This window comes from Patagioenas fasciata, chromosome 4 (genome assembly GCF_037038585.1).
Source record: "Patagioenas fasciata isolate bPatFas1 chromosome 4, bPatFas1.hap1, whole genome shotgun sequence".
NCBI lineage: Eukaryota > Metazoa > Chordata > Aves > Columbiformes > Columbidae > Patagioenas > Patagioenas fasciata.
In genome coordinates, this window is record NC_092523.1 from 64,294,061 (window position 1) to 64,307,707 (window position 13,647).

General features: G+C 36.6%; 1 long non-coding RNA gene across 1 annotated transcript; it reads right to left on the reverse strand.

Annotated features, from left to right (window-relative positions):
- Window positions 1-8,656: 8,656 nt before the first annotated feature.
- On the reverse strand, window positions 8,657-13,153 carry LOC139827935 (uncharacterized). Its single transcript, XR_011739075.1, has 3 exons — window positions 13,027-13,153; window positions 11,354-11,435; window positions 8,657-8,737 (listed from the first exon to the last, which is right to left on the reverse strand). It is a non-coding gene; the product is annotated as an uncharacterized lncRNA (long non-coding RNA).
- Window positions 13,154-13,647: the final 494 nt, after the last annotated feature.

The window sequence follows — 13,647 nt, forward strand, 5'->3', positions numbered from 1 at the left end:
ATATGACAACACAGACTAGCATAAGTACTTTAACTATGGAACTTAATGCATTTTCTTCTTTTACCAGTATGGATTTGCAGAATTTATATATGTATGAGTCTACAGAGAATAAAAGATTTTTTTCAGGATCCACAGAAGTTATGCTTAATGAGAGTTTTCATTGCTGTAGTCTTCACCTCAAATTTTAGATTTCAGTGTTCAATGCATTTCTTTCAAACTTACCACAGGAGAATTTTATCTGAAGTTATTCAATATCCAGTAATCAAATTGGCAGAATTTCACTTCTCATTTTTCCACCATGAATGTAACTAGCTTATTATTAACCTGTTGTTACTGTTGCTTGTTAATTACTGTTCGTTAATTGGTTTTTAACTGGATTACCAATAAACTTCCCAATGTTTCTGTAGAAAGAAGATCTACACAGAAGACTACCAAAGGTCTATGTAGAAATAGAGTATGTTGCAAGTTTGCTTTTATCAGCCTAAAGGGAAATGTCTAAAAGTCTGGTACACAGAAAAAAACATCTGCCATTCACCTACTGAAAATTAACTATTGATGTTGCTGCAGTTAAGGCACAGTTAAACTCAGGCAACTGAAATAAAACAAATAGCTACATTTTAAGATATTTCCTATTATGTAAAAGTTCTTCTTACTAGAAGAGTGCACACTGATATTGACACACACATTATAAATATTAATAAACATCTAAGAGAATAAATATATAGAAGGGTAGTAAATACACAGTTTCTAAGGGACTCAGTTGTGATCTTCCTCCACAGGCATCTGTTCTAGATCTGTGTTCTGCACTTCTTTTACTTCGCTATCACGTTTTGCAATAGACTGTTCTGCAGTAGTATTTGAATGGAGTTACTTTGCTATCACGCTTTGCAATAGACTGTTCTGCAGTAGTATTTGAATGGAGTTTTTGCCTAAGAACCATAAGTTCATATGCTATATACTCATTTTGGTTGATTCTGTGACCAGAAAAGACAAAAAACTACCAAAATTCAGTCACCTTGGACATTTCCCAGTGCATTTCTGTGCTGCAGTTTCCTTATTTCCTGAATACTTCTCACAATACCCTTCCTCATACAATATTCTATGAAGACCTTAAATGAAAGGTGAAATCTAAAAATATTTAAATGAGGAGAAAGGCTGAAAAGCTGCAGGATAATTCTGCCATTCAAAGGGAGTTTGACAAGCTGGAAAATCCTCCTGATGTTTAATAAAGGAAAACATATCTGTGCAGTCTGCTTGCTGATGAGGTAGAAAGCCATTGGTTTGTCTGGAGAGACTAGAATGTGCATCCTTGGTGATACTAAGGTTTCATCGGGGCTAGGCCTTGAGCAATCTCATTCAACTCCAGAGCAGAATCTGACTTTAGGGTTGACTCCGCTTTGAGTTGGGTGCCAGACCTGACATCTCCAGAAGTCCCTTCTGCAAAAAATTGTTCTATGTCTCAGCATAGCTTTTTTCAGTGCAGTACCTGAAAGAGTTACAGCAGTGCTCAGAATTTGAAAGTGCACAAAGGAGTCATACATTCTCCCTCTTATACCCCCTTAAAATATATATAATCTACAGTGTAAAAAGTGTATTGTCTGCTCATTTTATTGGTTTCTGATTTCTTAAAAATACAACAGAAAAGAATGTCTTTCTCCTATGATTAGATCTAAAATGCCAAGAGACTACAAAGCAGGTTGCTCTTTCTCAACGATAAATTTTATCACTACTACTTCTTGAGTTCTTTACTAAAAATGGACAGCTTGTGAAATACTTCAACCGGTCTGGCTTCTGACAGGTCTTCTTACAAAAACCTGAGTTATCCAAGAACACTCTGCAGCTGTCATGGCTAACTATCACTCCACAAACCTGACTTCTAAGGAAAAATGCTTTGGGAATCACAGAATAAAAGCAACATTAGCCAAAAAAGCCCACCTTTCTGTGGAAGAGCACACAAGTCTAATTTATTTTTGTGTCATAACTTTGAATCTGGAAAGAATGCTGCTTCCAATTTGCTACGAATGACCATACTGCTGCAACCATTAGCATACATCTATACATTTTTTTCAGGTCAATATAGGTAAAGATCAGACACTGTTTAGAATAATAAAACACAGCAGAATCTTACTGCTAAGTTACTTACTAGCTATCGATGAGTAATCACAATCACTTAGGGAAGCGCCACTGTACTCGGCACTGGTGAGGCCACACCTTGAATATTCTGTTCAGTTTTGGGCCCCTCATCGTAAGAAGGACATTGAGGTACTAGAGAGCATGCAGAAGAGTGCGACAAAGCTGATGAGGGGCCTGGAGTACAAGTCCAATGGGGAGCGGTTGAGGGAGCTAAGCCTGTTTAACCTGGAGAAAAGGAGGCTGAGGGGAGACCTAATTGCTGTCTACAACTACCTAAAAGGAGGTTGTAGCATGCAGGGTATTGGTCTCTTTTCCCAAGCAGCAAGTGATAGGACAAGGCAAAATGGCCTCAAGTTGCACCAGGGGAGGTTCAGATTGGATATTTGGAAAAAATTCTTCACAGAAATGGTTGTCAGGGACTGGAACAGGCTGCCCAGGGAAGTGGCTGACTCACCATCCCTGAAGGTGTTTAAAAGGTGTTTAGATGAGGTTCTAAGGGACATGGTTTAGTGCTAGAGTTAGGTTAAGGTTGGACTCGATGATCCGGAGGGTCTCTTCGAGCTGAAATGATTCTATGGTTCTATGATAATGATATAGATTGACCAAACGGGTGTTTAAATCTACTGCTAACAGTAACTATATCAATGATGATGGCGAACAATGGGAATACCGTTATATTCTACTGTTGCACTAGATATGCTCTATGGTTTGGACACCTACACTGTGGAAAATTCAAGTTACACATGGAAATATTGAATTTGTGTCAAGAAAACTTTTTACATAGTAATACATTTATTGACTTCATAAAAAAATACAAAATGACTGTGCTTTATAATACTTAGAAGATCATTAGACTTAATATCTTTTCTGACATATTAACCTTTCTACATCTATGGCAATATATAAATGTCAGATTTGTTTTTTAAGGTCTTGTTGGCAAATACAAGGTTAAACAATTCATTTTTCAAAAAGCAGTTATATTAGGATTGTTGGATATGATTTTAACACTATGAAGATTTTGATTTATGTTCCAATATTTCTAAATTGCTGGAACCTTAGGAATTAAATGTACTTTTCTTCATCTTTTTTTTGTATGCATTTTTCTCCATCTGTTTTTTAAGTGTTCCAATTTCCATTAGGCTAAGGATTTTAAAGTACAGACTGCTTTTCTAGAGTTTCTGATGTTGATTTTCTCCAGAGTCACATTAACAAATTACATATACGTAATGCATTTTCAAAATACATAAATCTGACATTCCTTGAGACAGTTTTCTTGCCAGGACATTAATTAAGAAAATGCTCCTTATAACTATCTATTTAAATTACCAGTGTTTAATCAACTATTATTGCTGAATTAAGGATAGTTTTCTCATATCGGTATATATTGCGTCCAGACGTGCACCTACCTTGGTCAAGTTTGTTCAGATGAGAAGCACAGTGAGAAGGTGTCCTTAGGTTCTGGCAAGGCTTGATGCCAGCTGATCCAATGATTAAAGATCAGAGAAACCCAAAGGTCTTTCTTACTCATTTTAGTTGCCAACAACAGATTGAGATTGTCCAGGTAGACCTATTTGCTTTATGGAGAAAGGTTTTTCTTTTTTAAGAGCTACTATGAAAGTTCTGTGCCATCAAGCTTTCTCCAAAGATACTTTTGCTGCAGAGCTACGCTGCTGCAAATACCTTTTTTCTGAGGGAGATTAAGAAGAGCTAGGGCATTCACTATTGCATCCACTGACTTCTGTGTTAAAAGAAAGCTCCCTGTTTTCAAGAGTTACCTCTAAATCTACTGAAATAAATACCTTTCCACAAATATTTGGGTGCATACCTTTCGCTTATTTGGAATTAAAACTGAATAAATCTATAGGTAAGATAATCCATATCTCTTAGGTCCTGAATTAACAAAAATTGCACCACAAGTATTTCTGAAAACAATTTTAAAAGACACAGTAAAATATCAGAGATACTAGAAAGTTCAAAAATGTTCTGGTTCTCATGTTCAGAACACAATTTATGAGGAAAACTGTCTGGAATAAAGAGCCAGTTCTACAGGAAAAAATACAAAAGTTTTCATTTTGTAAACCATGCTAAAGAACATATACTAATATCATATTGTTCTCTTGAGACTAAGATTTTACTGCCTGCAACAATAAGTAATCATTGAAGGAATTACTGGCTTCTGTCCAATCCCACAGTGCAGCAGACTATGGACCTAAACTCTCAGTTCATAGTTGTCCATTTAACATTTTCTGCTTTCATCAAATCTGTTGTTTAGACATGATAAAAAAATAAAGTTACAAAAACAATGGAAAATATGCTGGCATTGTAGCATTTCTTGCCAAGATGAAACCAAACACTGCAAATTAACACTCAAAAAGAATCAGATGTCCGAGTCTGTGCTTTGGACTTCTAAGAATTTAAGGACTAAAAATGCCAAAGTTAAAAAAAAAATAATTTCTGCATACTTACCCAAAGTGATTGATATGCAGGTAATGAATGCACCATGGAATGATTTTTTATGCTAGCACCATCAGGACAAAGCAAGAGCCTTTCATTTCCTGGTAGGAAAATAAAATTATTTCCATTCAATAGTTACTTTTCCACTAGTTTGACTTCCCCTGAACCCCTAGGTGTGACTATTTAAGGAAGGTGACAAAGAAGAACAATACCTAATACAATGAGATTTATATACATGATCTTCCATACCAACCAAATGATAATCATTATGAAGAACTTGCTTGAGGTTCTCTGTATATTCTCATGGTGGGAATATAGCAACTGCAGAAATTGAAGATTGGCTCCAAGTTGCAGTATCTTCAGGGAGTGAAACGGGTGAGCATTTCTGAAGTACTTGGAGAACTGAAAGAGCTGGATAGCCAGTAGCTCTCATCTTCAGTTACATGTGACGAATAGTAAACAATCAAACAAAAGATGTATCTGCTACTAGAATTCAGAATCTACCACTTCACAGGTTCACAGACATTATTTGATCTACATGATTATACTGAGCATTTCAATTAAACTGAGACATTAAATAAGAGAATAATCTGAACCTCATTTCAAAAGAAGACTTGGCTACAGTTAAAAAATGTTTTTGCATGTCTATTCTTAAAGTGTATGACAAGGGAAATACGATTACATCTAAAAATTACATAATTTTTCCTAAAAATAGGAATCTAATGTATGTGTCCATTATTTTAAAATATTTTATTTTTAGACAACAGAGCAGACAGTAAAGAAACACCTAGTTAAGAAGTGGCAAGTGTTCCCCCCAGTTTTTTTTAAGGAATGGGTTCCCCAGTCTAGTTTGCTGCTAAGCTGTGGGAACAGTAGTACCAGCACAGCGGAGGTGTGGCAGGGAGCAGCAGTTAGAGAAAAGGACATTTAAGCCAGTATTGCCTTCAAGGAAATGCACATGACGCCTTCTCCAGGGGGAGAATTTGGGCCTCGGGAAGAGTCCATGCTCCTCATCAACATGAGGCAGCTGCTAAACTCCTCCAGTATGTGAGCTGTACCGTGACCCCAAGGCCTATGAAAGCCTCTGGCTGTGACCGCTGTCACCCCTCATCTGATCCTTGGACACCAAGCTTTAGAAGATGTGTAAAGTACTTACTCACTTCTGAAGATGCTTTAAAGCTATCCCTTGGAGCAGATGGAGTTTATTTTGTAATCTCTTTACAGCAGCTGAGCGGCAGTAAATATACTGCAGTGCAGTCCAGAGTCAGTCCTTTACATTATTTGAAATATTAAAAAAATTACTTTGTGTCTAATAGAGGCACCCTTTCCTGTCAAAAGGGAAAGGTTAAGTTCTTGTTAATGACATTTGATTAAATATTTGGAAATAAAATTTGTTTTTCATTAGTGGATGGAATTGTTAGTATTCATGTCTCAGTGCTAGCCTTGAGAACTAGAAAACCTTTGATTATCCTTTTACGGATTTATAAATATTTTAGTGATCTAATCAAAGTAAAAGAACAATGGAATAAGATTTAGGTAAGTATGATAAAAAGAGCTAGTGAACAGCTAGTCTATCTTTGCACAATCTATTTTTGAGTAATTCTGAATAAGAATGAATTCCTTAATTTCAGTCTGTTTGGGAATAATTTATGAACAGAATAAGGGCAGATATTCTTGAATATGTTAATTTTTATAAGTTGTTTCCCCAGTTCTAATAAATGTTAAAAATAAAAATCTTTAGAAAATATATCCCCAATTGAGCCTTAATTTTTCTCTGAGAAAAATATGACACAACCTGGAAACCAGTTTTTTCTTGTTTTTACAGAAACTGGGGGCAACTGAAAGGAAAGAGTGAGGGAGAGAGGCTATAGAGTTTTCCATATAAAGAATATTGTATTAAAATATTCTATGTATTAATTATAATATATATTCTAGCTCTATATTACTATAATAAGATTTTTTTTTTAAGTGTACTTGAAAAGATGAATGAAAGACTTGATGATGTACCTATCATTTATTTTAACATAATATATGTTCTGGTGATTTTTACTTGCATTTTAGTTTTCTATGATAATTACATATTTATCCTGTTCTTGTCAGCTAATCGGGAATAATTATTACATCTCTAATTGACCAACAATAACTCCTGTATCTTATTTTGTTAATTAGGTGTTTGTTTAAGAGAATATTTAATTTGCTGTGGTAACATTTTTTTCTTGTCAAGCACGTCGAAATAACTTTATCATTATTCTGCCTGTATAAGGCAGTGCATGCAAAGCTCCTAAGAAGATTAGGTACAACACCTTATATCTACCACAAAAGGGCTCAGCTGAAGCTTACGTTATTGTTAAATGTCTTGTAAAAGGAATCTGTGACAAAGTTTCAGTTACGATAAGGAAAGCATTCCATCACAGAAAATAAGGTGATTTTCCCCATAGATGATATGCTAGGGATCTCCTTTTGGGTTAGATTCCAGCTTTCACAGTCATTAATGAAATCCCAAGTAAAACGTATCATTGAAGTCACAAGCTCTTTATTCATAATGCCAAGGTGACAATTGCCATGAGTCGGCAGTGTCCTCAAGTCCTGAGGAACATCAAGGGATTCTGGACATCTGGGAAGCTGGACTGATGCAGAGGAAGGAACGAGGAGAACCCTCTGGCCACTCTTCCACAACACAAACTCTGTGACAGCACTGGCGCTGCCATTATGCAGAGGAGAAGTAAGAACCGTGATAAGGTACAATAATTTTGAGGGAGATGGTCTGAAGTTGCTCACGGAGGGGAGAATTCATACCTACCTCAAAGCAGCATGTGGCAAGTTGGGTGGCAACCTCAGTTGTAGCACCAGCAAATGACATGATTTCACATCCAGTTCTTACAGTTACTGCTTCTTATCACAGACACAACATTGATTCAGTGTTGCTCAGTCCTCAGATTTAGCAAATCTGTGTGTAGGGATGAACAAATTTCCTCTAACCATATATTACTATAATCTAGTTTAATGAGCTACACACGTGACTTCTAAGATAACGGCCTGTATAAGAAACAAGAAACTAGAATTCACATAGCGCTGACTCAGTAAACTGAAGACTGCATAGTTTCTCTAAGTGCTTGGTCTATGCTTAAAAGGTCCACATTTGCTTCTGTTATTTCAGAGTTCCTAAAGAAGTGCACTCTTGTGTCATTCCACAATGCAGCGCAATTTATGCAAGCTCATGAATCAATACAACATAAGCAAACTCAGTCTGTTGACGAAAAACAAAGAGGTCAATAGACATTCAGGGCTCCACAAAGCATAATCTGAGAGCTACAGAACTACAAAATAAAGTAGTTCGTTTTTTCCCTCATCCTGGTTTTGTTAAAAACAAGACCAGTTTCTCTTTTAGTGAATTTTTCTTTCAGCTGAGTTCTTCTTAGTAACTGCACTTTTCTGAAGTTGGATACATGTTTTGGTAGACATAACAATGGAATGCAAGGTCACTGATAAGAATGCAGGTCCCATATTTGCAAGGAGGAGCGAAATGAACAGGTGACTAAAGCTGACCAATGAAGTATTCCATCCCATCCACATCATAACACCATATAAAAAGGGGAGATCACGAGGGTCTCACTCTCGATTCGACTGTGGCCAGCATCTGGGCAGGACCCTGCCAGTCGTCCCTGCGACCTGAGGCCTAGTGACAGACCCTGCATCCCTGAATCCAGGTCTGGTTTGCTGCAGAGTCCCACCCAGGACTTCCGGGAACCTGCCCTGCAGCTGCTGGAGCAGCTCATGCTGAGCTGTGCCAGGAATTTGAAGATTAGTTTTGTATATTTTGTATTATTTTCTCTATTTTATTAGTAGCATTAGTAAAACATTTTTACCTTTTTCCAACTTGCAAGTCCTATCTCTCTTTGCCCTCCTATTGCTTTTCCACAGGGCGGGGCGATGAGCAGAGAGGGGAGAGGAAGAGGAGGAGGTTAACAAAGCATCTGCCACAGTTTATTGTTGCCCTGCAATCAATCAGTGACACCCCCTAATCAGTTATTATTAGATGTGAAATAGTAGAATGGAGTGGAATGTTTACCTTAGTCTTAGAATTTTTGACAAAAAAACCCCTCCTTTAATACATTGAAGGGCTCTTTCTTTTTCAATGAATACAATCTTTCTGTGAAAAAGAAAGAGACAAGGACATTTATTTCTTACAGGAATTTCTACCAATAAGTGCATTACAATAGAACATATAGCTAAGAAACATGCTTGGCACAAGGTTGAAAATATTTAAATCATACGATATGTAGCATAATATATATATTTTTTTTTTTTTTTTTCTAGAAAAAACAAAACCTGTTCTGCATGACCTTGGATAATCAGACTGGTTTTCACTCATAAGAAACTATTGGATTTGCCTCTGAGAAGCCACCTTACATAAGCAGTGACCTTCATTTCTTTTTATCAGCCTTGGAAACGTAGGGGTCCCCTTGAATATACAAATACTTTTTCTGCTATTCTGAAATTACTCTCCTTTTTTTGTCAAGCCAGTTTGGAAGGTAATACTCTGTAGTTCTCAATAATTGTACATCCGATTAAATTATTTGGCCCTAATGTTTTCAATGTCACATCTCAATCTGCACCTTATTTAAAGGAGAGACACATTCTGGAGTCAAAAATAATGCAATACCATTTCACCTCACGTGTGATGCTTGCACAGTTCTGTCTCTGTACAGAGGTTGTATGTTTTCTATTTGTACCCCAGTTTTACTGCATAAGGGCAGCTGTTTATTTTAAGTATACATGATCCTTGGAATCCATCCAAGCTGTAGCATTTGTAGCTGGTCGTGTGCTTCCAGGAGAGGGGACTGTTGTGTTGTATTTTATGTATGTCCTTGGTCTCACACATTTGCTACTGGATTTCAAAAACTTGGCCTATTATTATCTGTGAAGGCAGAAGAATATGAAGCCTGTTTCTGAAGGAAGACTTAAAAGGAAAATAAATCCAGGATCCTTCTAGCATGGAATTAAATTGGAATATTTAATAAAGCTTGGATTGATAAATATCATATTGACTTGGAAACAGCTGATTTGAATATGCAGAAGCTTTAAAAAATATGTGGGAAATTATATGGGATTGGAAGAGTGCTTCAAAGTGTTTTTTGGCTATTATTTCATACTAAGTAAGAATCGAAGTACAAACGATTAAAAAGGAAGCTGGAGAACTAAGTGTGAGCTGAAGGGCTGGCAAATCCAGATAAATAAAACACAAGTTCACAGTGCAGTGTTTTTTTAGATTGAAGTAGTCTAAATTCTCCCTATTTGGATTTTAACTCATTCAAGGAACACCAAAACAACTGAGGACCTGCAGCTCAAACCAGGCTTGCCAGAACACCTAATATGGCCGGTTTGCAAGTTTTTCATTTGAAGTGGAAAATGTTTCTAACATTCTCAAGCTGATTTTAAAATGTTGCAGAATCCGCTAGTGAATCGAACACCAAATTAAAGTTGATTGTACTGAATCTAAGTGGCAGGCTTTGTTCAAATTATTTGTTTTTTTAAAGAAATAGTCTGATTGGGTTAACTGGATTTATTAGTTGTGATGCAAGCATCTGCAGTTTTTACACACTGAATTTTTTTAAGATGTGTAAACATATAAGATGTGAGCTAAATCTACAAAATTGTCCCTCCACCTACCAGTAAACTTATTAATATGTTATTCATTGTAAGGTTTCATGCTAATAAACGTATGTTTAGGGAGGTAATGTAGCTGAATAAAAGCAATATTAATAGACCCAATATGAATATACAACAGTTTCCCCACTTGTTCAATGAAAGAGTGGCTGACCTGAACACAAAGCCGGAAAAAGGTTGGTGTGTAAATAAGTAATTTCAAAAGAGTATTCATAAAGATTCAGACTCAAAATATCTGGAAGAGCTTGTTTTCATGGTCAGGATATCAATACACTTGAAGCTACACAACAGAGATGCAGAATGGAAAAGCTAAAGGGAAAAATTGCTGTGATAAGTGAAAAGCAGCTATTTCTAATTTTATATTTAAATTCTAACCATTTGGGGCCTAAGTCCTTAGGCAATTTTCTTCATAGGAATTAATTTAATGCTGTTATTATTTTTCCCTCAAATTGATGAAATAAGACCATGGAAGACATTATACTTTAAAATATTCCTTTCATATGTGGCAAAGATCAGAAGAAAGCTGAACTTCTCCAGATCTGATTATCCACTGGAGCAGAACAGAATTTCTGTACAGATCACTGCTATATGAACCATAACCATCTATTCACTACATATAATACCAATTATAGCAATCTGTCTTGGAATAAACAGGTACAATGGGTTAGTAAAATCATCGCATTACCAAAGCGGTGCACTAAGTACAAAGTGTGGTGCCCCTTTAGAGATGACCCCATACAATCAAAACGTGTTATCAAAGCAAAAAAATAACATCCTGTTAACTGAATGAGAATAATACCTTCAACAAAATCTTCATTATGGCAAAACAAAATACTGACATGGACTTAAAGGAGATTTTCAAAAGCAATCATTGCCAAAACAAGTTAAGCCTAACCTTCTGGGCTAGTTTTTACCACACCTACTTCAGAGATTCCCCAAACCCAGCATGATGAAAACCAATGTAGTACTGGACATTTCTGAGTCAGCACCATTTCAACTAGTTCTTGAAATAAATCCTGGCCCTTCACAATTAAATGTACTGTTTCTCTGGCTTGATATAAAGAGTACTCTGATTGTGAGCCTGAGGGCAGTGACAAACCCATGTATAATATCTCCAAGGCTTGCACTCATTCCATGTTTTAAAATATTCTCCACAAAATGCAACAGGTGGTATTAGTAATCTGGTGAGAAATAAAAGATAAAAGATGTTTAAAAACTGAGATAAACTAAAAAAAAAATAATTGTAATTTAGTCTCTTGTTACTTCATCTATTTGTCCTAGATTAAACTATAATAAAAGAACAGAACAGTTTGAAAATATCAGAAAGAACAGGATAAAATAGGAAATAAATGAATATGACAGTGTTATAGTTCATTTGTAAATTGGATCACAGCAAAGGTAGTAAATGTAACTATTATATTGACTTACCAGGATGCAAGGTTTGAGGCATGAAGGGGTGCTAAACTATATACTCATGACTTATGGATTTGTATGAATTCCTGTTATTCAGTGCAGTGCTCAATTGTTATTGGTAGGGTATTGGTAGGGTAGCCAGTAGCTTCAGTAGAAGCTATGCAAATGTACCTAAGGATGATGATTGTGCAAATAAAAAGGTTCTTTTCTTTCAGGAAAAGAAACAGAATATTTCATCAGTACAGTATAGAGGTACATACATTTTGTAAGTATAGAGATATTGGCACGAACTAAAAAACAAGCTAATTATTGTGGTCTAGAAACCAGTGTGATTTTGACTGGTCAAGTATAGTTATTCTAGAGAGCGTAGCAGTGCAGGTACCTTATATTGTTCATATACTTTATTCCCACCTCTTTTGCCCTGTTTTTCGGGGCTAAATTTTCCCAAATACTTGCCCCAAACTGTCCCAACCTCTCTTTATCCTGATCACCTTCCTTTGCGTCTTGCTCTGCTATCCCTATAGTATCACATTTTACTGTACTGTTTTGAGAGGGTGGATTTGCAACCACTGTTCAAACTGTGGGCACATGGCAGCAGCACGGATAATGCATTCTGCTTTATTCTCTTTTATTCTAAAAAATATTTGGTGGTTTTGACCACACAGGAAATTTAATACTGAATTCCATAAAACTCCTTACAATACTCAGTAGCAAGATTTGTGTTGTAAGAGTTCATTCATTACCTACCATTGTGTATGTTAAATCGCAATTATTTTTCTTCTTATGTTTACCATGTTTTGTGGATCTTGACCTCTTTTTTTACCATCCAGTCCCTGAGAGCACCTTCTGCACATATTTTTGTCATTACCCTTGCCTTCATTACCTGAATAACTTAGCAAATTGTGTCACTTCACTGTTCATTCTCTTTTTCAGATCACTGATGAATACATCCCCATGGGACTCCATGGTGATTTTCTTCCAGCAAGAAAACTGACCATTAACTCCTACTCTCCACAGGATAAGCTGTTTCTGTGCATGGTAAATGTGCAGAGTAGGAGGCTTCTTTGTGTACTTGCACCTTTTAAAAACTTTTTCCATCTAACATAATTATGCCTAATGCACAAATTATATTTGAATGATATAAATATATTCCTAGAAAGAGACTCAGCAATTATTCTTTTGAAAATGAACTTTTTTTTTTTCTTGTTGGAAGTAATTTAGGTTTGCCCTCTGTCGCACCTTGACATTTTTGCTCAGCTGCTATTTTTTACAGATGTGAATCACTAGCTTTTCAATACCAAACTGTCACAGACTTGTATATTTTGAAAAGAAGCCAAGTTTCAGTATCATTATACTTACACATTCACCCTGAGGCACAATTGTTCTAATACACAATTTTCATCCTGCAATTTAAAGGAGAGTTAGTGTGTCTTTTTGCCTTCCAGTAACTGTCATAGGATTTTCAGTATGCAATGGATAACATGAACCCTTTCCTGTTCCCATGGAAATCGATAGTAACACTTCATACCCATTAAACTCTATCAGAGAAAAAACGGGATTGAGGTAATTAGGACCCACTTTTCTTTGGCCAGTGGTTCATTTGAAGCCAGGAGAACCGCTAGTCAGGAGAACATGGGGTGGTCTGCAATGAGCTAAAATTGTCAGACACCAGAAATAAAGGTGGGATGCTCACTGGCCTGCCTGGCGGGACCCACGCTGCTTCTGTCCCACAGCCATGGAGCCCCATCACGTCCTGACAGCAGCAGCACCAAGCTGAAGGAAAACTGACTCACCTAGGCCCAGGTGTGTCCCCAGGAGCTGTGATGCCTGAGGGCAGCTGGGGAGGAGTGGAAGACAGATAAGCAAATGCTGTCATTATAGCTATGCTGAACGAGAACTTCACCCAGTCCAGGGACAGCAGACCTAGGCAAAGGTAAGCCACCATCTAGCTGTTCTAACCTCATATTTAACCTGTGAATT